At 42.0% G+C, this 23,743-nt stretch overlaps 1 protein-coding gene across 2 annotated transcripts in view; it reads left to right on the top strand.

Moving 5' to 3' along the window:
* LOC117137774 overlaps positions 1-23,743 on the top strand; it is a 148,719-nt gene that overhangs the window by 74,726 nt on the left and 50,250 nt on the right. The window contains exon 5 of one of the 2 annotated variants that reach the window (XM_033299397.1): positions 14,564-14,881. The exons of the other annotated variant lie outside the window; for it this stretch is intronic. The gene's annotated coding sequence lies outside the window, so the exon portion shown is untranslated. The remainder of the gene's footprint in view (positions 1-14,563; positions 14,882-23,743) is intronic. 2 annotated transcript variants of the gene reach the window in all.

Genomic DNA, 23,743 nt, shown 5'->3' with positions numbered 1-23,743 from the left:
CTTCGCATGCATAAAATATATAAATATTTTCCTTGAATAGTCGTCTATGAACGGGACGAAATACTTGTTGCCGCCTAAAGAACTAACATTCACTGACCCGCACACGTCACTGTGAACTAGTTCCAGTACACTTTGCGTAGCTCTCTCGCTATTCTGTGGGAATGGCAATACGTGTATTTTTGCCATATTGCATGTGTCACAATTAATATTCACCGACATATTTTTAACGTCCATGCCAATTACTAGCTCTTTTTCCTTGATTTCTTTTAAACATTGAAAATTTAAATGACCAAACCGATTGTGCCATGTTGCCATGCGAGAAGAATCATTCAACAAATGAACCGCACCGTTTTTAGAGCTACTTGTAAATAAATACAAATTGTCTTCTTGCATTGCTCTCATCATCACTTCACCTTTTTTTTTTTTTTATCACCGCCGCCTTTTTATCAAAAGTAGTTATGTTTTCGTACTCCGCGGACTTGTTCACTGATAAAAAATTCATATGCAATGATGGAACGTAAATTACAACTCGTAATTCAATGTTTACATTTTGTTATTTAAGCATAACAGTCCCGATGCCGCTCGATTTCACGAACTTATCAGCTGCTAGCATAATCGATGTTTCCTTATTAATGAAAGATGTAAATAATCCCTTGTCAAAACACATATGCGACGTGGCACCACTATCAACACACCATATGTTTTTCCTTTGAGTGGTAGCACTAATATGCATCAAGCAGTTTGATTTCTCCTTGCTTTCCCCTAGTTTTTTATGCCTCTCTTTGTTCGGGCATTCTCGTGCTCGGTGACCGAATTTCTCGCAAATGTAGCATTTGCCCTTGAAACTATGTTTTTCAAGGTTATTTTCTTCGCGTTCTTTTTGCTTTGCAGTTCCATGTAATTTTGTATGTACATACACGGCTTGGACAGAACCTTCGCGATCGTCCCTCTCTTGCTTGCGCGCTCCTTCTTCCAGAAGCTTCACTTTTACCGTTTCGAACGTCGGCAGCGTGTCGCGTGTTTCGATCGCTACAACGAAATTTTCCCACGAATTTGGTAAACTGGATAACAACATGATGCTTTTTAATTCATCATTAATTGTTATGTCCATCTCAGCTAATTTGTTGACTGTTTCAGCAAATTTATTGACATATTGAACAACGTTATCCCCTTCAAGCATTCTTAGCCTTGATAGTTTTTGATATAACTGCACTTTTCTGATCGGGCCACCTGGCAAATGTACATCACACAATTTTTTCCATGCGTCTGCTGCTGTTGTGCATGCCTTTATATGCATTAACTGCGTTGCTTTTAAATTTAAAAACAAACTTGCCAGGGCCTTTTGATCGAGCATATTCCATCTTTCGGAATCTTCAGAGCCATCTTCTGGCTTTACATATTGGCCACAAACGACTTTCTATAGATCTGCTGTTACAAGCACACTACGCATTAAAATGCTCCACACGTCGTAATTGTCGTCGCCTAATTTTTCTATTTGAATTGACACACTCATTTTGTCGAATTCCGCAAATTAGTTTTTATTTATTTCGAGTTTCAACCGGACGCGTGTTAGTCCATTTAATTACTTTGAATTATTCAAACCGAAAACTTAGCTTGCTGAAGGCCCATAACCAACTGTTAGTTGTTTACCGTACGACATAACAACCGTTATGTGCTTCTCGACCGACCGAACAAATAAACACAAGAACGTAGTGGTGTAGTTGACGGTTTAATTGAAACTGAGTAATAGGAATTTCACAATGACTTCTTAAGCTATAATTGAGCGTTGCCAGATCAAAACATATAAAGCTTATTTAAATTATAACGTAATTTCAACACAAATATGTACACACATGTATATTTTTTGTTTAAATTGACCCCGTCGCCACTGTAACACCTCAACCGCTTTGTATTATATGAGATGTTTTTTATTGAATACTTAAATACGTGGTTTCTAACACAACTTTTGTTCATTTGTTTCCTTTGCCAACTCTCAGAAGACTACTGCTCTCAGGCTACTGTTCGCACCCAGTTTATATCTCAGAGAGTGAGCGTTTGCCTACATAGTTTTTGGGATGTGTTTGCATATTTCCAGGTTGAGATATATTGCTCTTCCCAGGTGACTAAATCAAAGGGCTTTGATCGGGATGCCAGATGCTGGAATAATCGTAGTGGTACGGGCAGCTGGAATTACTTTCAGATGGCTTACATCTCTTAGTAGAGTCCTACCTCCCCCTGAAACTTAGACAATGTTTTCCTCTCGCTCTAACACCTGATCTCCCACCTGGATGTCTATCCCCTTGCCCCTTTCTTCTTATCAGCAGCTACTTTCCCTTTTTGTTTCTGAGTGCAATCATTTTCTTTTTCAATTAAATCAGAGAATTCCCCCACTATATTTTGCACATCAGGAATTTTATCTCGAATACGATTAAATATATATTCTGAAGGGGCTGTCCCAGTGGTACCGTGAGGAGTGACGTTGTGCATTAAAATAAACTCCTCAATTTCCGGCTCAAAGTTACTATTGTTCAAGTATGCTATTTTTAATCTTTTAACTAAAGACCTATTCATATTCTCAACTTCCCCATTGGCCTGAGGCCAATATGGTGGGGGTCCTTATTAAGATAATACCACTCAAACTGCAATACTGTTCAAAAATCGCACTAACATATTGTCTGTCATTATCCGTGCGCAGACACTTTGGAAACTCGAAAGGCTGAATATTTCCTTCATTGCCCCAATAATAGCTGCTGAGGATATTGATTGTAAAAACTTTAGTTCCATGTATCTTGAAAAATAGTCTATGAATACGAGAACGTATTTTCCATTTGGTAATGGACCCAATAAATCACTTGCTATTGAGCTCCACGGGCTTGTAGGACAAGGTGTTCTATGCATTAGAGGTGGGCCCAAAGGTTGTGATACCACTAAATAGTCTATACAGGTTTTTACGAAACTTTCAGCATCTCTGTCCATGCGTGGCCACCACACCTTAGCCCTCAGCCGGCGTTTCATTGCAGACTCGCCCGGGTGTCCTTCGTGCGATAGTTCCAACACTCTTCGGTGTGTTCGGAATAATCAAACGTGTTCCCCTTAGAAGAATTTTCCCAAGGGTCGAGAGTTCATACCGAAATGGATAATAGCTATTTGAAGTACAGGAAATCCAAGTGTTGTTTTCCAGATATGATATGGCGTCGATGATTTCCTCATCACGTTCATTTGCTTGCGATTTTTCGGATATGTTCAACGCTACAGGAACCGAATGCTCGTAACACGAAAGATTTTGTACTCGTTCTTTTGCCAGGAAAAGTTTGTTGATGACAATCGCAGAGCCGAGACAGAGCATACGAAATATTTTCTTTACCAGCCTTAAGATTTTTGAGATTTCTGAATGAATGAATTGTTGCCACTTTTTCCGGATCAACCTCAATTCCTGTATTTGACAAGATATGGCCAAGGAATTTAAGTTCGTGTGTCTTCCAAAATACTAGAGGCTTCCGTAGCAAACTAACTAAATTGTATTGTGATAGCCTTTCCTTTGCTTCCCATATAATAGTGTTCACAAAGACTGGGTTAAAGCCGGTGATACTTAACTCCGAAGTCTTCCCACGGATTTACACAATATATAGGAATGACGAATGACCTCCCCTACAGACGGGGAGGTGGAGTCTTTATTGTGGTTAGATCTACCCTCGCGTCGGAGGAGTTACTTTTTGACGAGTCCCGTAACTCAGAATTCATGTGCGTAAAGCAGTCATTTTCCGACAGATCAGTTTCTGAATTCCCCGAATATCAGAATCATCTGTCCGCTATCCAGTCCATCTTGAACAAACTTTCTGACAGGGACCAATTGGTAGTTCTAGGTGATTTTAATATACCTGGCACAATGTGGTCCCCAGAAAAACAATCGAATATCCTTCTCCCTTTAGCACAACATGACTTTATTGACGGCTTGCTCGACTTATCGTTGTCGCAAGTTACTTATATTCGAAACTCTCTTGGTCGACTGTTGGATCTGTCTTATAACAAATCCTGAAAGTGTGTTTCTGTCCAGGGCAGCACCTCTTACTCAACCTGAAGATCAATATCATCCTACTGTCGAGGTGACAATCGACATAGGTACCGTATTAAAAGTAAAATCAGAGAAGTCAACAAAGCGAATTCACTGTTTTCGAAAGGCAAATTTTCGGAGGCTAAACAATTTTATAGCTGGCTTTAATTGGTCCGATCTTTACTCCTGCAACATAATGACGGATGCCATTGATATGTTCTATACCGCAATTAAATCATTTCTTGACTCTTGTGTACCGATGTACTATCCGTCAATCTCTAAACCTCCTTGGTTTAATAAAGAGTTAAAACACCTAAGAAATGTAAAGTCCAGACTTTATACAAAATGTAAAAATACAGGTTCTCAGTCCATCCTTTCTAAATATTTAAACTCTCGGTTTAACTTTACCGTGCTTAATGCTCAGTTCTACACGAATTATTTAAACCGTTGTAAGTTCTAGTTTGCACAGGATCCGAAAAAGTTTTAGAATTTCGTTAGCACTAAGCGAAAAACAGGTTCTTACCCTTCCAAGATATTTTTTGAAAACACTACGGTAACATCGGATCAGTCAGTAGCCGATATATTCGCAAAGTTTTTTAAACAACATATTCTACGTTACCTCATTCCGTACAGCCATACTGTTATACGGTATCTAAGTCGAATCTAATATTTTGCCCCACTATAAACGAAAGCTCACTGCTTAACGATCTTCAGCGTGTTAAACCGGTCTATTCGCCAGGTCCCGATGGAATCCTTGGCTGTGTGCTCAGATTCTGTGCGGAAGCCTTGTGCAAGCCTCTACTGAAACTGTTTACCTTATCTTTGGAATCTTCACAATTCCCTCATATATGGAAGGAGTCCTTTGTGATTCCTCTTAATAAAAAAGGTAGCAAACTGGATGCAAGCAATTACAGAGGAATCTCTAAATGGTCGGCTATCCCAAAACTTTTCGAAAATGTTATCACTCCTCATTTGCAGCACCTTTGTAGATCAATCATATCACCGTGTCAACACGGTTTTATGAAGCGCAGATCTACAACCACTAACCTATTGGAGCTAACTTCTTTCGTAATACAGGGTTTCAAAAATAATCTTCAAACAGATGTCATCTACACTGATTTTAGTAAAGCATTTGACTCTGTTAATCATTACCTTCTAATAAGAAAACTTGATCTTATAGGTTTCCTTGTTGATCTTCTAAATTGGATTTCAAGCTATCTGAATGGCAGGACACAACAAGTCCTCTTTAAAAAATCTTAATCTTCTATTCTGCAAGTCACATCCGGTGTCCCACAAGGGAGCCATCTTGGTCCGCTTCTTTTTACCTTATTCATTAACGACCTCCCCTTAATAATAAAACATTCGCGTGTACTTATGTACGCAGACGATCTTAAATTATGCCTCCAGTACAAGAACACTTCGTGCCATTTGGACTTACAATCCGATCTAGACCGTTTTCAAATATGATGCCGTGATAACATATTAGACTTAAATGGCTCCAAGTGTAAAGTTATGACCTTTTGTCGTGCCAACCCAATACGCACGACTTACACTCTAAGTGGGTGCTCTTTGGACAGAATAACACGAGTTGATGATCTTGGTGTTCTTCTGGACCCAAAACTAAAATTTTCTGACCATATTTCGTCTATTGTCAATAAGACCAAGGGTGTGATTGGTTTTATAAAAAGGTGGTTTAAGGAATTTGATGATCCTTACCTCACTAAAACCATATTTATTTCGTTAGTCCGTCTGATTCTCGAGTACGGATCACCTGTTTGGAGTCCACAATACGCAGTCCACTCGGACCGCATACAATCGGTCCAAAAAAACTTCTTACTTTTTGCCTTGCGGCGCCTAAATTGGGATGCAAACCTTATATTGCCTCCTTATTCCAGTAGACTACTTTTAATTAATTTACCCTCCCTAGCTAACCGTAGAACGATTCTTGGAATAAACTTTATTTGTAAGCTTATTCGTGGAGAAGTTGAGAGTCCCGTCTTGGCTAGTCGGCTTACTTATCTGTTCCAAGTAGATTCGCTAGAAACTATACACCCCTTATCTTAAATCATTTTAGATCTAACTAAGAGTTGCATGACCTCTACAGAGTATTATGTTCTGACTGTAATAGACTTTATTATCCTGTTATCTGTAATCTTGACTCTCTGTCGCTCCTAAAGCAATCAATTTTAAATTTTGTAATACATAATTAGATCCTACTAACACTAATATTTATTAGAGTTATTTTAGATTACACGGCAGCGCCCTTCGGTCGGTTGGGCGGGAGGTGTGGCCGTGGGACATGTGCGAAAAAAAAAATGATGTAGTTCGAAATATTAGAACACGCTGCAAACTGCTCCTAAAGTCTTCGTTGGAAGATTTCGGGTACGGCGTTGACACCGAACATCAGTCGCTTGTATCGGGACATACCGCGAGGAGTTATGAATGTAGTTATCGGCGTGCTAGATTCATCGTATTCCAATTGGTGGTAAGCATTTTTGAGGTCAAGCCGAGAAAAATATTTTTAACCCCACAGTCTGGTCATAAAATGTCTCGAAAACGGGCAATGAATAGTTCTACCTTAAGATGTCTTTATTAGGTAGTCTCATATCTATGCATATTCGAAGATAGCCGTTTTCTTTTTAAGCTATTACCATCAGTGAGATCCAAGGAGAATGACCTAGGACTGGTTCAATAATATCAAGAGCAAGGGCCTCGTACAATTTGGTCATTACCTTATTTTCCAACTCAATTGGTATGCGCCGCATTGGTTTTATATTTGGGTCAATAGATAGTTTAACTGGCAATCCATTCCATTTAGGAAATGGGGATACGTTTTATGAACTCCTAGTTCGAGTTGTAGTACCTTCAGTTTTATTGACGTTTCATTACCGAAGAGTGATTGTTTTCCATTTTTAATTACAAAAAACGGAGCAATTATTTCGGATCTGCGGGTCACAAATATGGGCGCATCAAAAATACACTTTAGTTGCAGAAATTCGACTGAAGCGTATCCTCTAAAATGACGTTGAAGAATGTCGCTTTGTTTTTTTGCAGAAATGACCAATCTTTCGGACTAATGAGATTGGACCGAGATCCTGAGTCAATTTTGATAATTTGATAAATTTTGATATACTTCTTTACCACCTATTTGGCATTTTATCAGTTCATCTTCAACGTCACTTATGATTTTAAAACAATTGTTTTCAGGTTTCTCATCATTCTCTTGCTCTACCAAAAGCACACTGGAGCGCTGTCGTTTATTAGTATAGTTGTTATTTTGGCTACCTGTTCGCTTTAAATGTGCAAATGTGTGCAAAATGACTAAAACGAGTACATTTATTGCATTTTTTCTTTAAAGCAGGGCTGTTGTCATTATGACCTTTTCGACCACATCTGCCACATTCATATTGATTGTTGGGCGACTTCAAGTCTTGCGATGTTACCCTTTTTCTGACCTAAGCTGTGAACGCATTATTTCAGACTGTTTGTTGATTTCCTCTTCTATCTGACAGATATCTATGATTTCAGATAAGCTATACTCCTTCTTTAGATGTTTCCTCTTAAGGCCTACGTTGGCCCATGTATCAATGATTTTATCCTTTAAGCAAATCTCCTCTATTTCAGCTTTAGTAGTTCCAAACTCGCATTTTTGAATTTGGTGACGTAACCTCAATATAAACTTTGCAAAGGTCTCGCCATCCGTATGAGAAAGGCTTCTAAATAGATGCCTCTCAAAAGTTGAATTTTGTTTCGGCGAGAAAAATGTTTTTAACTTATCTATAAGAACTTTATATACATCTATTTCGGTTTCAGATGAATTTTCTGGTATGAGTGCCCCAGGTACTCAAAAAATAGCTACAGTTTGAAGTTGTGGCCCCGCAAAATGTAGTAACTTGCTTCTTTTCCGAGAGGATGAACCGGCTTCCAAATATATTTCAAATGCTTGTTGCCATTTCTCCCATTCAACGCGCAGAAGAGACTTCTCTGAAAATAGAGTAAACCTTTTATATTTTTAATTTGGAAAACTGCTTTATTTTTTTTTCAAAAATTATGTGTGCCAACACTGTCAGCTTTTTTTGCAAAAGTTATGTGTGCCAACACTGTCTGTGTTTAGAACTTTTTTATGTTACTCTCTCCACCACTCACCAATCGCTCTCATTAACTCACACCTCGCTGCCTTGTCGCTTGTCTCTCTCCTCCCCCTTCCTTTTTCTCAAAATAAAGAAAGAAAAGAGAAGAGAAAAAAATGACACAAACGCGGGAAACGAACTAGAGTGGGAAGAAGAAGAACACGCAAAACTTACACTTATTTGCACAAAATAACAATTTTTTTCAAAATTACACACATATATAGTGACATATCCATAAGTCATCCTCTTGTGTGAGTTGCGCGCGCGCGAAGTTCATTGAATTGGCGCTCCTGGGAAATCTCGAAATTTTCCGGGTCTCGCCGGCCCGACAGTGACAGGAGCGGCTGTCCCCACCGCACAAAGGTTGGGCCGTACTCACCAGCAGTAGGCACAACTCCAAGGGTCCAGGGATCGCCCGCCGTCGACGATCTTCAGGGCCATGGGGCTGGACAGGGTGAGAGTAGGAAACAACTTTCTCTTCACTATTTTCTCTTCCTTCCGTGTTGTTGTGGTGGCTGACAAGTGCCAGTCACGCCAGCTGGGATAGCAGCGCTGGTCGGCTGCACGAGCCCCCTGGCATAGGTGGCGCTTTCTACCCAGTGCTCTCACTGACGAAAGCTAGCAGCTACGGAAGCCACCAAACGATCTGTTCTCCGGGCGTAGCATACATACATGGGCGGCCAACGGTTATCCTTGGCAACATCCCATGGAATCCCGGAGACAGACCCATGAATCGAGCAGGAGAGGCAGAAGATGTGTGTAAAAAGTCAAGGAGAAGACCAATAGCCAACCCCCCCCGCGTAGGCGGCACACTTTAAACTCGGGGCTCTGGCGACCGAGCTGGAGCGGTATATCTCCCACCGCAGCAACCTTCTTTGCCCTGCTCACCACACCACACCCCCCCACCCCCACCCAAAGCCCACGGCGCGTCTGACCCAAATTGGGCGGCTACGTGGCCTGTGCCTGTACTCTTGGCAGCCGGGCATCAGCACAACTAAAACCCATTCTGCGTCTGTGCCAAGTTGGCCGGCAGAATGGTCTGCGTCTGCGCCGCATCGGCCGGCAGTGAACCTAAAACCTGGCGCAGCCGCAAACCTGGCAGTAGGAATAAAATGCAACAAAAATCAGAATGTCTGGAAATAACACTATTACTCCAGGTGGCAGCCACATATGTGGAAATCCACCCTCGGCTAATCCCGAGGCTAGGGCACGGATTCTGGAGGCCCTACCCAACATTCCCCCCATCCCCGCCCCGACGGCGGCACACTTGGCCGTCGGAACAAGCAATGCAACAAGTGCAAGCAAAGACGAAGAGAGCTTGGCGTTTGGGAAATGGTCAAAGGTTCTAAGGACCCCACCCCAAAACCCGAGCGATGGCACCCCCAAGAGACCATTGGAAGCGACATCACCCCCTACCAGAGCTACCAGCAAAGCGGGTCAAGACCCCCCAGCTAGAAATCGAGGAGATGGGAGCAATCCTGGACGACCTTCTGACGAAGGTCAACCTCAACGGGGTGAGGAGCATCAATCTGGCAATGAAGAACTCATTCGCCAGATTGAAGGAGCTCCAATTAAAGCTGCGCACTAGGCTGCCGGAGGCGGAGAAAACGCAGGTTGGACGTACGGCAAAAGCAGATGCTAGCCAACAGACCACCCCCAAGCTCCCATTCGGCCTCGAAGAACCGTGCAACGTTAAGGGCAGCCCTAAGCCAAAGGATCGCACGGCGCTGTCTGCGATGAGAGCCCAGCGACCCGACCACCAGAAGGGTGCGGGACCCAAGCGCCTACCAAGGGCTCCGCCCCAAGCCACTGTAGCGGGAAAGAAGTCGCAACCAAACTTGCAGCAACCGCCCGGACCGCAGAAGAAGAGACCGCCGAGGGAGAGACCAGATGCGCTGGTTATCACCCCCACAGCTGGCTTACCCTACAGCGAAGTGCTGTCCCTGGTCACAAGAGGGCAGGACGCTAGGCTCAGAGCCATCGGGGAAAACGTAGCAAGGGTGAAGAGGACGGCCAAAGGCGAACTGTTCCTCGAACTACGTGCCTCAGCCCAAGACTTGACGCAGAAGCTCAAGATGGACATGGGAGCGGTGCTAGGAGACCGCGCCAGCCTTCGCGCGTTAACACAAACTAAGGTATTTGTGATTCGCGACCTCGACGAGCTCACCACGGAAGACGAGTTGAAGAGTGCCTTGGAGGCCCAGGCAGAGATCCCTGCAGCAGTGGTGGCTATCAAGAGCCTTCGGCAATCGCAGTACGGAGGGAAGACTGCGGTGATAGCAGTCCCAGCCAATCTGACGGACCCGCTGATCAAGCGTGGCAAGCTGAGGGTAGGATGGTCCCAATGCTTGATCAAGGAGCTGGAGCCACGCCAAAGATGCTTCAGATGCCTGAAAGAAGGCCACATAGCGGCCCACTGCAGAAGCACCGTTGACAGAAGCCAGTGCTGCTTCAGATGCGGGACCGAGGGACACAAAGCCGCCGAATGCCCTAACGAAGCTAAGTGCTTCTTGTGCGCAAACAGAGGTAGCCAAGCGACCAACCACCAAATGGGCACCCGGAAGTGCCCATTGGCGGGTAAAGGAGCACCAAAGGCACTGCAATGATGCGGCTGATTCAGCTAAACCTGAATCACTGCACGGCAGCCCAAAACCTGCTAGTGCAGACGGTGCGTGAACGCAGAGTGGAGCTCGCGCTACTTAGCGAGCCCTACCGAACGGCGGCTAGCCCAGACTGGGCTTTCGACCGCACCAAGAAAGCAGCGATCTGGAGGTGCAGCAGAGAAACCCAGAAAATAACCGATGTTCTTTCGGACATCGGATTTGTTAGGGCCAGGGTAGGCAGATGGTGGGTGTACAGCGTATACCTAGCTCCCAGCCTGACCCTAATCGCATTCAGCCGGGCACTGGACAGACTGGCAGCGGATGCTAGAGGCCGCACCCAGGTCCTAATAGCGGGCGACTTCAACGCATGGTCAGAGAGCTGGGGCAGCTCAACCACCAATGCGAGAGGCAGGATGGTGCTGGAGGCATTTGCGACGTTGGACCTGGCTCTTCTTAACCATGGAAACCGGCACACGTTCAGGCGCGCCGGACTGGGCTCTGTGGTGGACCTCACCTTCACTAGCGGCTCGTCGTACAGGCTAGCGAGGTGGAGAATCAGCGAGGACTACACTGGCAGCGACCACCTGGCCATCATCTGCGACCTGGGAAGCCCACCCTCGTCCCAAGCCCAGACACTAGCCCAGGCCAGGATTAAATACAAGACGGACTCTCTGGACACGCAGGTGTTTCGAGAGCAGTTCCTACCCTTGGCGAGCAGACAAGGAGCCGAGCTGACGGCAGTGGAGCTGATGAGGCGGCTGAAGGCCGCGTGCGACGCCAGCATGCAATCGAGCAGGTCGCATAGCCGACAAAGAGCCCCTGTCTACTGGTGGAACCAGGAGATAGAGTCGGCTCGTCGTGAGTGCCTCTCCGCCAGACGTCGCTACCAACGCGCGAGAGGTGCGGAGTCCTTTGCCGAACGCCAATCCGAGTACAGAGCCCGCAGAAAAACGCTTAAGATAGCCATAAGGGAGAGCAAGCGCAAATGCTTCCTCGACCTATGCGATTCTGCCGACAGCGACCCATGGGGAAGTGCCTACAAGGTGGTGGTCAAGAAGGCGTACACTAGGACTCCTGGAGGAAGGAGTTTTCCCGAGTTGCTGGAAAATCCAAAAGCTGCTTCTCCTCCCAAAACCAGGGAAACCACACGAGGAGCCTTCATCGTTCCGGCCAATATGCCTCATCGATGGAACTGGCAAGCTCCTGGAGAAACTGGTGTGCACTCGGCTTGAGAGGGCTATCGCCGACGCGAGTGACCTCTCACGGTCCCAGTTTGGATTCAGGAAAGCGCGGTCCACCGTAGACGATGTCAACAGAGTGGTCGAAGTAGCGGCCCAAGCAATCGACGGCACCAGATGGAAGGGTGGCAGCAAAGAGTACTGCCTCATGGTCACTCTAGACATCAGGAACGCCTTCAACACAGCGAGATGGGACCGGATCCTAGAAGCACTAATTGGCTTCAGCCTACCTAGTCAGGATCATACGCAGCTATTTTTGTGATCGGGTCTTACTGTGCGAGTCGTCGGAAGGCGTCTTCAGGCACCAGGTCACCGGTGGAGTCCCGCAAGGCTCGGTCCTCGGCCCGCTTCTGTGGAACACCATGTACGACGGGATACTTCGTCTACCGCTGGTCGGGAGGAGCGAGATCGTAGGCTTCGCGGACGACGTGGCCTTGCTCGTTGTCGACAAGTATCCCGGCAAGGCCGAAGAAAGCTGCAACCAAAACATCAGGGCCATCGAACATTGGCTCAGTTCAATGGGGCTAGAGCTGGCGCCGGAGAAGACCGAGGCTGTCCTGATTAGCTCAAGGAAAGCGGTGGAGACGGCCACTGTCGAAGTAGGCTGTACCAAGGTGTCCTCCTCTCGGGCAATCAAGTACCTGGGAGTCATGATAGACACCAGGCTTACGTTCCGAGAACACCTTGCCTACGCTAACTCTAAAGCAGCAGGAGTAAATCGGGCGCTTTCAAACATAATGTTGAACTCCCGAGGCCCAAAACAGGCGAGCAGAAGGCTGCTGACGAGCGTCACCCGAGCGACCATGCTATATGCCGCCCCGGTGTGGGCAAAAGCGCTTGGTACCGAAAGCTACGCCCAGGGCCTAAATGCTATCCACAGACATTCGGCCTTACGTGTCTGCTGCGCCTTCAGAACAGTGTCCAACGCGGCGGCATTGGTGATCGCAGGGATACCGCCTCTGGACCTGTTAGCGAAGGAAAACGAAGTGGTCTTCAACCAAACCCACGGTCGAAGACTCTCCCCCGGCGCCAAGAAGGCAATACGAGCTGAAGCAAGGCAGCACACCCTGGAGACATGGCAGCACAGGTGGACCAACGAGCCCAAGGGTCGCTGGACGCAGCAGCTGATACCCAACCTCAAGCCGTGGCTAGAGCGGAAGCACGGCGATATTACGTTCCACCTAACGCAGCTGATCAGCGGGCACGGTTGCTTTCGCAGCTACCTGATGCGCTTTGGACACGAGGATGCGGATGATTGTCCATGGTGCGGAGGTGGTCGGAGCGAAACAGCTGAGCACGTTCTCTTCTCGTGCGTTAAATACGCTAGGGAACGGAGCTCTCTGGAAACCGTACTTGGCGGCAGACTGAATGCGGACAACCTAGTCCCATTCATGCTGCAGGGGGAGGCGGAATGGCAAGCGGTCAACAGCTTCGCCGCAGCGATAACCACCGAGCTCAGAAGAGCCGAGAGAGCCAGGAGGGTCCACGAGTGAGCAAATCCTGATCGTCCTCGCGAAGCAATGCTTCACGGCCATACCGCGGGGAGTCCTAGATTTGCCCTCCTAAATGTTAATATATTGTATTGTATATAGTTTATCATAGGGATTCAATAAACGAATTAAAAAAAAAAAAAACATATCCATAAGTCCCTAAGACTTAAGCACATGCCTACACACTAATACACATACAACATGTACACCCAAATACACCCTACACTACTCCGGATGTAATATAATCCTCAAGACTGGGTTGAGTGGAAAAATCCCAACTCCAAATAATAAAATAAGTCACCCACTGGTAGACTAAACATCCGTCCCGTAATTTAAACATTCCTTGCCTAAGCCCTCACCCCATCGTCATGTTCCCACGTTCAAAGCTCGGACTCGCAATCCCGAAAACAAAAGTATTAGATTTCAATAAACAAAACTAGAAGAATCTAAGAGCACTTGTATCCAAGAGCGAATGCAGTTGAATCCAAGAGAAATCTAAAGACAATTAAAGTCAGCAACTGCAAAGCTCTTTCTCTTCACTTGATCAGAGCCCTCAAGTCTAAAGCCCATATCAAAAAAGCTCGATACCGAGGCTTGAACGTCAATCAAATCAGAATAATTAGATGAGTTCAGCTTGAGACCTAATTGTAATCGGTCGGTGTTCTTCAACAAATAAAATTTTGTAATCATTCAGTGAAATAAAATTATATTTTTTTCACATATGAGTATTGCAAACATTTAATTGGCGCAGTCGGAAGGATCATCATAAGATAAAGAGTCCTTTTAGTACGGTACAAATCAACTGAAGGATATGCTATACAACTAGCTATCCAAGATTAGCGAATTAAAACAGTGATTCTAAAAATTTTATTTTTGAGATCCGCAAAAGAATCCACGTGAAAGTGGAATTTAAATAAAAATCCCGTGCGGCCGGAAACAAAGTTAATCAAAACTTTTAATTCCGAAATTTAAAAAACTCAACTTAAAATTTAAAACCAAATAAACCCCGTATACAAAAACAAGTACACCATAGCGGTTCAACAACTTTCAGGAAACCCATTTAAACCAACTACTAAATCAAATAAAAGAACTAAATTACTACGATGGCACACCTGGCAGACTGTCTGGATTCGTTAATCAAGTGGAACAATTATCATACTCAATCTATACCCAACCCAAGATGCGAGACAAGTCATATATGGAGCAGTGAAGCGGTTACTAGTGGATTCAGCATTGGTAGTCGCAACCCAGGAAAGAACGACAACATGGCTAGACATGAAGAAAGCACTGGCAATGGCATTCAAGGACCACAGACCATATATAACACTCATAAGGCAATTAGAAGACACATCATACCCAGGAAGCATCTGTAAGTTTATAGAGAAACTAGAAATGCAGTATTGGATTATGTTTAATAAGTTAGAATTAGAAAATGATCCCGTTGATAAATCGAATTATACAGAAATGTTGAATAGGACTGTCAAATCTGTAATAGATCGAAAACTGCCGGATACAATTTATATGTCATTGGCACGTAAAGATATTGACACTATTTATAAATTAAAACAAGCATCAATGGAGCTAGGCCTTTATGATGCTAGTCCAGAAAACTGCTGTCCAAATAGATCAGAAGTGAACAAACGTAGGAACAGGGGAAACTATAATCAAAATAATAATCAAAAATAAAAATCACAATTATAATAATTATTATCCTGGCATGAATCAGAACAATAATACACAACGACCTCAAAATTCGAACCATACCAAATCATCTAAGAGGAAATTATTACACATGTAGAATGGATTTAACACAAGCCCAATAAAATAACCCGCTTAATAATCCCCTTAACTTCCAAACTTCCAACCCTCGACTTCAAATAATCTTAATACTCAAAGACCGGTAAAAAGACAACGCGAGAGTCAAAGTGGCCAATGCAGAATGGATGTAAACACTTAAGTGACACAGAAGGACGTACAAGTCCCTATGTAGAAATAAGTTATCATAATAAAATTTACAAAGGAATGATCGACACAGGATCATCAATAAACATCATAAGAGAACATTTTGAAAAATTATAAGAAAAATACGAGAATCTAATAGTGTACACTATTAAAGGGCCAATTAAACTAAAGAAAAGTATAATAATAAAACCCACTTCGGTCTGTCCGTCTGTTAAAAAATTCGATGTCCACAAATTTTCCGACAATTATGATTTCCTGTTAATTCGAAAGTATATAAAGGATACAAAAGCTATGATAAATTTTGATAATAATACTAGTAATTCTAGGTTCAAACACATTTAAATTTTTGTATGGAGAAAGAAGGGCGAAACCGCATCCAAGTGCCTCGACCCACAGCAAAAGAATGATTTTTCTCCAGTGGAGAAAATTAATCAAAAGATGAAAAAGGTTAAGACCACACCTAAGGGCCTTAAACCAAAGCATCAACAACAAAAGAAGGAGACCGCATTATCAAAATGCCTCATTTCAAATGTCCACTGTGTCACTAGTGGACAATGATGTAACACATCTCGATCCCATGTCCGTTGACGACGATATAGTCAACTTCGCGATTAACAATGAGTTACGCGAATGTAACGAGTATACCCTCGAACACTTAAATTTAGAGGAAGTTGAACGTTTAAAGAAGGTCCTATAAGAATATAGAGACGTTCATTACAAAGAGGCGAAAATTTGACCTTCACAAGTACTATTAAACATGTCATACAGACTCAACATGAAGATCCAATATACCGTAAACCCTACAAGTACCCCCAAAGCGTTGACCAAGATGTCAACAAACAAATCAAAGAAATGATAGATCAAGGGATTGTTCGCAAATCAAAATCTTCTTACTGTTCTCCTATTTGGGTGGTCCCCAGGAAGGCAGACGCCTCTGGGAAACAAAAATTCAGGTTGGTAGTCGATTACAGGAATCTAAATGAGATAACTGTTAATGACAAATTTCCCATTCCCCGAATGGATGAGATATTGGACAAATTGGGTAGATGCCAATATTTTACAACAATAGATCTAGCTAAAGGTTTTCACCAAATCCAGATGGATGAAAATTCTATTGCAAAAACCACTAAGCATGGGCATTATGAATACACTCGTATGCCCTTTGGTCTAAAAAATGCTCCAGCTACTTTTCAGAGATGTATGAATAATCTTCTGGAAGATTTGATCTACAAAGATTGTTTAGTCTATTTAGACGATATTATTGTTTATTCCACTTCATTGGATGGACACATTTTATCTCTAAAGAAAGTCTTTGAGAAACTGAGAGAAGCCAACTTGAAATTGCAGCTAGATAAATGTAAATTCATGAAGAAAGAAACTGAATTCCTAGGACACATTGTCACAACAAATGGCATCAAACCAAACCCAAACAAAACTAAAGCAATCATAAATTTTCCATTACCTAAGACACCTACGCAGATAAAATCATTTTTGGGATTATGTGGATTCTATCGTAAGTTCATTCCTAACTTTGCCAAAATAGTTAAACCCATGACCCTCAAACTAATTAAAGGTGCTGTAATAGAGATATGAAATGCAAAGACTACATCGAATCATTTGAAAGACTAAAGGCTTTGATAACATCAGACCCGATATTAATCTACCCTGATTTCTCAAAGCCCTTTTCTCTAACAACTGACGCAAGTAATGTAGCTATTGGTGCAGTGCTATCACAGAACCATAAGCCCGTTTGTTATGCCAGCAGAACGCTGAACGAACACGAAATCAACTATGCTACTATTGAAAAAGAATTGTTAGCTTTAGTTTGGGCGACAAAATATTTCAGGTCATACTTATTCGGCAGGCCATTTGAAATAATAAGTGATCACAAGTCATTGGTATGGCTCAATAATATCAAAGAGCCGAACATGAAATTACAAAGGTGGAAAATCAAACTTAATGAATTTGATTATAAAATAAAATATCTTCCAGGCAAAGAAAATTTTGTCGCGGATGCTCTTTCCCGCACAAAGATAGAAGAAGTCATGGTTGGCGAAGTCGCAAACAGCGCAGACGCAACTATACATAGTGTCAATGAAGATAATTTGAATTATATATCCATAACGGAGAGACCAATCAATTTCTTCTCTAGACAAATAGAGATAGAAAAAGGCGACAGTGACACAACAAGTGTAAGTCACTTCTTCCAAAAATTAAAGATTAATATAATCTATAAAGAGATGACACTTGAATTCGCCAAAAACCTCATTAAGGAATATGTGTGCACCAAGAAAAGTGCAATTTACTTCCCTAATGATGAAGATTTTCTGATTTTCCAGAGGGCATTTACTGAAATCATAAGCCCTAACAATTTCACAAAACTATTGAGATGTACCACCAAGCTAATTGACATACTAACTTATGCTGAATTTAAGGACTTAATCCTAAAGAAACATAAAGGTATCCAAGTACATCCAAGTATTGAAAAAACAGTTAATTGGTTTAAAGAAAAATACTATTACCCTGATAGTCAAAAGCTAATTCAAAATATTATCAATGAATGTGAAATCTGTAATCTGGCAAAAACAGAACATCGAGGCACGAAATTTACATACGAAACAACACCCGAAATATTTAACACAAGGCAAAAATACGTGATAGATTTTTATATCACGGTAAACCAAATCTTCCTATCTTGTATTGATATTTATTCAAAATTTGCCTCACTAGTAGAAGTAAAAATTAGAGATTGTCTAGAAGCGAAAAGAGCCATTACTAAAATATTCAATGATATGGGAAAGCCACAGGAAATTAAAGCAGACAAAGATTCAGCTTTTATGTGCATAGCTTTGCAAAACTGGTTAAGATCTGAAGGTGTTGAAATTTCTGTAAAAACTTGTAAAAATAGTGTATCTGATATAAAAAGATTTCACAAGACCGTAAATGAACAGCTAAGCATTATCGTTAGTGAAAAAAGATAGGTGTCAAAATTCGAAACAATTTTATACGTATATAACCATAAAACTAAACATAATATTACTAAACGATATCCAGCGAGACTTTAACGTACAACAAACAAAATCGATAAGAATATCTTAAATAAGAATATCTTAATAAGAAAAGGCATGATTTTGAAGTTGGCATAAAATATAGACAGGCTCCACTTGTAAAGAGTAAAATCACTAATCCATTTAAAAAGACAGGAAAAATTTAACAAGTGGACAGTAAACATTTTGAAGAGACAAACCGCGGCAGGAAAATCGTTCATTACAAATCAAAATTAAAGAAACAGAAAAAAATTTAATAAGAGTAAATACGATAATTCCGGACCAACCAATGAAGAGCAATAAAAACAACACATTCCTAATAATACTAATAATGCATATTATCATTTATCACCATGGTTAAATGCAGCAATATCGAAGTAAACCCAATAAGTGCGAAGAATGGATATCTTATATTCCAAACTGGAACAATGGAAATTCCAATCAGCTACGAATACCATTATTTGAGTATAAACATAACAAAGACAATGCTAATGTTCGAAAACCTAGTAACTGAAGCAAATGACTATTCCAATGTACCACAGATACAATATTTAGTCGATAAACTAAAACGGGAAATAAATGGTTTAAGAATTATTCAGCGAAGCAAAAGAGGTATTTTAAACGTAGTAGGAAAAGCTTATAAATACTTATTCGGTACATTAGATGAAGACGACAGGGAAGAGCTAGAAGAAAAAATTAATAACATGTCAGAAGACTCCGTGAAAACCCATGATCTAAATATAATTGTCGACATAATCAACAGAGGTATAGACATAATTAATAAGCTCAAGCTAGAAAAAGAACAAAACCAACAAATTGCGATACTGATACTCAACCTACAGCAGTTCACAGAATACATAAAAGATATTTTTTTTTTTTTTTTTTTTTATCGCACGGGTCCCACGGCCACACCTCCCGCCCAACCGACCGAGGGGCGCTGCCGTGTATCGTACGGCTCGATTCTCGAGAAGATATAGACGCGATATAAAAAAGAGAACAGGAACGAGGAAATGAATATAATGTAAAATAACTATGTTAAATATTAGTGTTAGTAGGATCTAATTATGTAATAGAAAAGATAAAATCGATTGCTTTAATAGCGGCAGAGAGTCAAGATTACAGATAATAGGATAAAGTCTATTATAGTCAGTACATAAAACTCTGTAAGGGTCATGCAACTCATAATTAGATCTACACTGATTTAAGATAAGGGGTATATAGTTTCTAGTGAATCTACTTGGAACCGAGAAGTTAAGCCGACTAATCAAGTCGGGACTCTAAACTTCACCACGAATAAGCTTACAAATAAAGACTGTTCCAAGCATAGTTCTAGGGTTAGCTAGGGACGGAAAATTAATTAAAAGTAGTCTACTGGAATAAGGAGGTAATATACGGTTTGCATCCCAATTTAGGCGCCGCAAGGCAAAAAGTAAGAAGTTTTTTTGGACCGATTCAATGCGGTCCGAGTGGACTGCGTATTGTGGACTCCAAACAGGTGATCCGTACTCGAGAATCAGACGGACTAACGAAATAAATAAGGTTTTAGTCAAGTAAGGATCATCAAATTCCTTAGACCACCTTTTTATAAAACCAAGCACACCCCTGGCCTTATTGACAATAGACGAAATATGGTCAGAAAATTTTAGTTTTGGGTCCAGAAGAACACCAAGATCATCAACTCGTGTTATTCTGTCCAAAGAGCACCCACTTAGAGTGTAAATCGTGCGTATTGGTTTGGCACGACAAAAGGTCATAACTTTACACTTGGAGCCATTTAAGTCTAATATGTTATCACGGCACCATATTTGAAATCGGTCTAGATCGGATTGTAAGTCCAAATGGCACGAAGTGTCCTTGTACTGGAGGCATAATTTAACATCGTCTGCGTACATAAGTACACGCGAATGTTTTATTATTAAGGGGAGGTCGTTAATGAATAAGGTAAAAAGAAGCGGACCAAGATGGCTCCTTTGTGGGATACCGGATGTGACTCGGAGAATAGAAGATAAGGAATTTTTAAAGAGGACTTGTTGTGTCCTGCCATTCAGATAGCTTGAAATCCAATTTAGAAGATCAACAGGGAAACCTATAAGATCAAGTTTTTTTATTAGAAGGTAATGATTAACAGAGTCAAATGCTTTACTAAAATCAGTGTAGAAGACATCTGTTTGAAGATTATTTTTGAAACCCAGTATTACGAAAGAAGTTAGCTCCAAGAGGTTAGTGGTTGTAGATCTGCGTTTTATAAAACCGTGTTGACACGGTGATATAATTGATCTACAAAGGTGCTGCAAATGAGGAGTGATAACATTTTCGAAAAGTTTTGGGATAGCCGAAATTTAGAGATTCCTCTGTAATTGCTTGCATCCAGTTTGCTACCTTTTTTATGAAGAGGAATCACAAAGGACTCCTTCCATATATGAGGGAATTGTGAAGATTCCAAAGATAAGGTAAACAGTTTCAGTAGAGGCACGTTGACACGGTGATATGATTGATCTACGAAGGTGCTGCAAATGAGGAGTGATAACATTTTCGAAAAGTTTTGGGATAGCCGACAATTTAGAGATTCCTCTGTAATTGCTTGCATCCAGTTTGCTACCTTTTTTATTAAGAGGAATCACAAAGGACTCCTTCCATATATGAGGGAATTGTGAAGATTCCAAAGATAAGGTAAACAGTTTCAGTAGAGGCTTGCACAAGGCTTCCGCACAGAATCTGAGCACACAGCCAAGGATTCCATCGGGACCTGGCGAATAGACCGGTTTAACACGCTGAAGATCGTTAAGCAGTGAGCTTTCGTTTATAGTGGGGCAAAATATTAGATTCGACTTAGATACCGCATAAGAGTATGGCTGTTCGGAATGAGGTAAAGTTGAATATGTTGTTTGAAAAAACTTGGCGAATAGATCGGCTATTGCCTGATCCGATGTAACCGTAGTGTTTTCAAAAAATAGCGAGGAAGGGTAAGAACTAGTTTTTCGCTTAGTGCTAACGAAATTATAAAACTGTTTCGGATCCTGTGCAAACTGGAACTTACAACGGTTTAAATAATTTTTGTAGCACTGAGCATTAAGCGCGGTAAAGTTTAACCGAGCGCTTAAATATTTACAAAGGATGGACTGAGAACCGGTATTTTTAAATTTCATATAGAATCTGGACTTTACATTTCTTAGGTGTGTCAACTCTTTATTAAACCAAGGAGGTTTAGAGATTGACGGATAGTACATCGGTACACAAGAGTCAAGAAATGATTTAATTGCGGTATAGAACATATCAATGGCATCCGTCATTATGTTGCAGGAGTAAAGATCGGACCAATTAAAGCCAGCTATAAAATTGTTTAGCCTCCGAAAATTTGCCTTGCGAAAACAGGGAATTCGCTTTGTTGATTTCTCTGAATTTACTTTTAATACCGTACGTATGTCGATTGCCACCTCGAAAGTAGGATGATATGGATCTTCAGGTTGAGTAAGAGGTGCTACCCTGGACAGAAACACACTTTCAGGACTTGTTACAAAACATAGATCCAACAGTCGACCAAGATAATTTCGAATATAATTAACTTGCGACAGCGATAAGTCGAGCAAGCCGTCAATAAAGTCATGTTGTGCTAAAGGGAGAAGGATATTCGATTGTTTTTCTGGGGACCATATTGTGCCAGGTATATTAAAATCACCTAGAACTACCAATTGGTCCCTGTCAGAAAGTTTATTCAAGATGGACTGGATAGCGGACAGATGATTCTGATATTCCGGGAATTCAGAAGATGGCGGAATATAGGAGCACGTAATATAAACTGATCTGTCGGAAAAAGACGGCTTTACACATACGAATTCCGAGTTACGGGAATCGTCCAAAAGTAACTCCTCCGACGCGACGGTAGATCTAACCGCAATTAAGACTCCACCTCCCCGTCTGGAGGGTCGGTCAAACCTATATATAGTGTACATACCTGGGAAGACTTCGGAGTTAAGTAACTCCGGGTTTAACCAAGTCTCTGTGAGCACTATTATATGGGATGCAAATGAAAGACTATCACAATACAATTTGATTAATTTGCTACGCAAGCCTCTAACATTTTGGTAGGAGATAGTAAGATTTGTTGTTAGTTTTTTGAAGAGGAAGAAGATGAAGAGGCGGATGGTGCAGTGGTCTGTCCAAGTGAGGGAAGTTTAATTCCCACGGCCCCCTTTTTCCAATTTTTGATCTTAGCTTCAAACTCTTATACCACCATACTATCCGGCCAAAAATTACCCGAACATATGGTCGAAAAGAGCTCGTTTGGGACAGTTATCTTGAAAGATGATAGGTCCCTAGCGTAAGAGAAGTTAAATTTTTCCACTTTTATTTAATCGGCTTTTGTTTTGTCTTGTATATAAGACAATACATCCGACGATGTTTGATCAGGGAAAAGCCGAGAAACGAAAATTTGTTTCTTTAGTGGAACCACCGCGAGGGGTTTTGGCCCTGCAGATTGTATTTCTGAAGCGCCAACTTGTGCCGGTAGTCCGGACTCAATGTTCCCTTGTGGTGGTAAACTAATCGAGACAGGTGGAATCACTGGTTGAGAAACCAGTGCAGACAATTCGGAATTTTTAGCAATCACAGGGTGGGGTCCAACCACAGCTGATTGATCGGATTGCTCCGACTCTTTTTTAGCTGCCGATCTTAGCAACATATGCGGATTTGCTGCGATTGACAGCTGATCAATTGTGGAGTCCTGTTGATAATTTGCCCGTGGTTGCGGGGCCTTAGGCAGCCTACCACCAGCGGCTTTTTTGCGCTTTGGAGATTCATCATTAAGCGCGGAAAGAAGTTCATCGGCTCGACGAAAACTATCTCTAGCTACGCCAAAACTGTTGATCAGTTCTTTCAAGCCACCTTTAGTTTGGCGCATAAACAATTTCACCTCGTTCATCCAAGGCAAGCATCACAACAGAATTTAGATTTTTACCCTTTGCTAGGACATCACTTGTACGGCCATTAAAACCAGCGCACTTAGTCATTTTTGGTTGCTCAGGTTTTATAACCTGGCAACAATTTTTATAAAAGCAGACAACATTTACGGTTTCCATGTTTAACTGAAATCAGACCACTGTGCACGAAAACACAAGACCAAAACTTTCAAGCGAGCTGTTAAAAGAACCGCACGAGAGCAGTCTGCACGCTGAGAAATTTAGATTTTGTGTGGGAGAGCGAAAGAGAGAGAGAGTGAGAGCGAA

Source organism: Drosophila mauritiana, chromosome 2R, assembly GCF_004382145.1.
Source record: "Drosophila mauritiana strain mau12 chromosome 2R, ASM438214v1, whole genome shotgun sequence".
Classification (NCBI taxonomy): domain Eukaryota; kingdom Metazoa; phylum Arthropoda; class Insecta; order Diptera; family Drosophilidae; genus Drosophila; species Drosophila mauritiana.
Note: the sequence above shows the minus strand (reverse complement) of the source record. Positions and strands in the feature narration are given on the sequence as shown.